Below are 2,950 nucleotides of genomic sequence, written 5' to 3' on the forward strand. Positions count from 1 at the left end.
CACACAACTTAGAACGCAGGCATCCAGAACATGCACACTAGTGCACACACACACAACCACAACCCAGCTGTCTGTAATGGACACATGCATGCATGCATACACACCCAGAGGGGCTGGGACACACACACTCTCATACACACACTCAGTCGGTACCATATACCTTTTTAAAAAAAAAAATCCTGTCTGCTTTATCTATAACGTGAATTGTTAGGCTTCCTAACAAACTCTGTTCTGCTCCTTATGCCCACAGGTTCAGTGTTACGTTTCCTACATTCTCTCACTCTTTAATTTATTTGCATCTTTAATTTTGGGCTGCAAATATTTAATGCGCAGGCTGTTTTATATGATTTTACATATATTACTGTTGGTATCACCTTACTACTTTGTGAAGTGATAATGAAGAACAATGTATTATGATTAATTCATTAAATAAATGATTAATGCATTAAGTAAACATATAAGTATATAAAGTATACATTAATATACTCATTAAGCAATAGATGTGTTTTAATAGGTTGGTAATTTTGATAATTTTGTTTTATTTGAATGTATTAGTTAAAAGGCAGCCGGTGGTGCCTGCGACCCAGACTGGGGATGGCGCTGTGCCAATGCTCCTGGTGGGACCAAGCCCACATGGTCGTGGCTAGAGTCTTGCCCCGGCGTTCAGGCTCAACCCAATCCCTGCACCTGGCGTCAGGCAGGAATCTGAACCCCGCGGTCAGATTTGTACAGGCTGGGGGGGGTGTCTGCGCCTTCCTCTGCGGTCAGCAATGTTGCCCCCATTCTTGGGTCTCTTGGGCAGATCGTAACGACCCTGGCAGAAGCAGGACACCCGCAGCAACTGCCCCGTCTTACCTGAAGCAGACTCAGGTGCTCTGCCTTGTGGTTGCGTGACACAGTTGACTGCGTAACTTGAGGATTAAATTAGACATGGATTTCTGTGGCCTTGTTTGGATAAGAGATGACCTGTTTCCAGCGGGGGTTGCACCCAGACGTCCTTCAGAGATGCCTTCCTGTGCTACGGCTCTATGATGCCATGACTTAATTCCTATGCTACTTTTAGCTAATTTCTCACTGCATGTGATTGTGCAATTGGAAGAGACGCACAGCCAGACACAGAAACAGAATTTAATCTGTAAGAGACTTCAGGGACAGCAGCACTGTTGTCCACTATTTTTCACTGTTGGGTCGTACAAAGCACTCAAGTGGCGCATCGATGTGCTGAACCCTTTTCTTTCATGTATTGATTCTAGAGGCTTTAAGAGAAAGAGCTCTTACACTGGGAGAGGCAACACGGCCACACAGGGGTGGAGAAGACGCAAAACCGCTGGAGCCCATGTGGCATTGCATAGTTTCAAGAGACAACGCATCCCCCACCTGAAAGATGGGAGTCCAAAATTCAACCAAGCCGCTGGAAATTCTCCAACTGGAGATGAGAGCATCAGGTGTCATTGGCCTGAGCAGTACTTACCTCTTGCTAATATTAAAGAAATATTTCATTATAAAAGGAAGAGGTGCCATTTACCACTTGGGGAAAGCCTCGGGTGCTCTCTGGGATGAGGTGAGCACTGACGAACTGTGAGAGTTTCTATTTAAAAAAGCACTGGGAAACATAAAAGAGTTTCTCTTTAATAAAGCACGAGTTTGGACGCTGGTTTTATAGAGTTGAAGCATACACTTGCTTGAGGCCATCACATCGGGGAGCACCAGTGCAACAAATCTGTTGTGCTGCTAAAACTATGGAGGAAGAAATATTTTGTAAGCACCCGATGCTTTTGTTTCCGTGCCTTTTCCCTGCTGGGTCTCTGTGAAATCTCTTCTGGACGTGGAAGACATGTATGAAGTAGGCCCCACCCCAGGCACCCAGGGAAAGGCAAAGCTGGCTTCAGGGATGTGACAAAATTGGACTAATCGAATAGCATGTTTTAACAAGCTCCTGGGTTTGGGTTGAGCGCAAAGGGCCCAAGCAGATCACAGTGTAGGCAGAATCCACGGGGCCCGCGAGGCAGTCTTGAGTGTGGAAAAGAGCCCCCCTGAGGCCCTGCATCTGCTGCTCGCCACTTGGCCCCTGCCATGCCATCACAGCCCCCTCTTCCCCTAGCACCCCGACCCTGCAACCTATGCCATGCCCCCTACCCCCTTGGCAGCTTCTCTTGTACTCCGAGCACCGTTCCCTCGTGCCCCCTTGCACTGCCCCCCCTGGGGGGCAGACTCCCACCCTCAGGGACTGAGTGGGCAGGGCGGGTGGTGTTAGGAGGGTCTCATGCTGTTACTGCCCCTCTGCCCTGGGGGACATTTTTTCCTGGTGATGGGGATAGCTGCAGTAGGAGCCAAGCAGCAGAGAGACTGACATTTTCTATGCTGATCCCACGCTGCCCATCCCCAGCCCAGGGAGAGGCAGGACCTGCCCTGTGCTCTCATGCCGTAAGTTGCACCCATGCCTCGATGTCCCAGAGAAGTCTCCCAGCTCGCTGAGGGAGGAACATGTGCGAGCAAAGCCCTGAGTGGGACCGATTCCTGCCCCCCATAGCTGGGACCAGCCACTGGATCATACTGAAACCACAGGGCTGGGAAACCCGGAGTCCTCTGTCTTGGAAGGGGCTCTGGTCCCTGGGTCTCTCCCATTGCCCAGCTTTGGAGATGAGGTACTGACCTGGGCTGTGGATACCATGTACTGTTCTGGGGCCTTTACCAGAGAGGCTGGGAGTGATGAACAATGGGGCACGGGGAGCAGCAGGCACCCACAGAGGCACTTTTGGGATCAAACCCTGCTGAATTCAGCTGGGGGACACGGTGGCAGGTTACATACAGTCACCACGAGCCGTTACCATATTTACTCAATTTTAAGAACCAGGGAGAAAAACTTAGAATCTCAGAATCGAGTACGAGGGCGGTTGTGGGGCAGGGGGCTGCTCTGACATGGGATCCAGCCCCTACCTGGGGCTGGAGC

Source organism: Alligator sinensis, unplaced genomic scaffold (genome assembly GCF_000455745.1).
Source record: "Alligator sinensis unplaced genomic scaffold, ASM45574v1 scaffold1711_1, whole genome shotgun sequence".
Taxonomy (NCBI): Eukaryota; Metazoa; Chordata; order Crocodylia; family Alligatoridae; genus Alligator; species Alligator sinensis.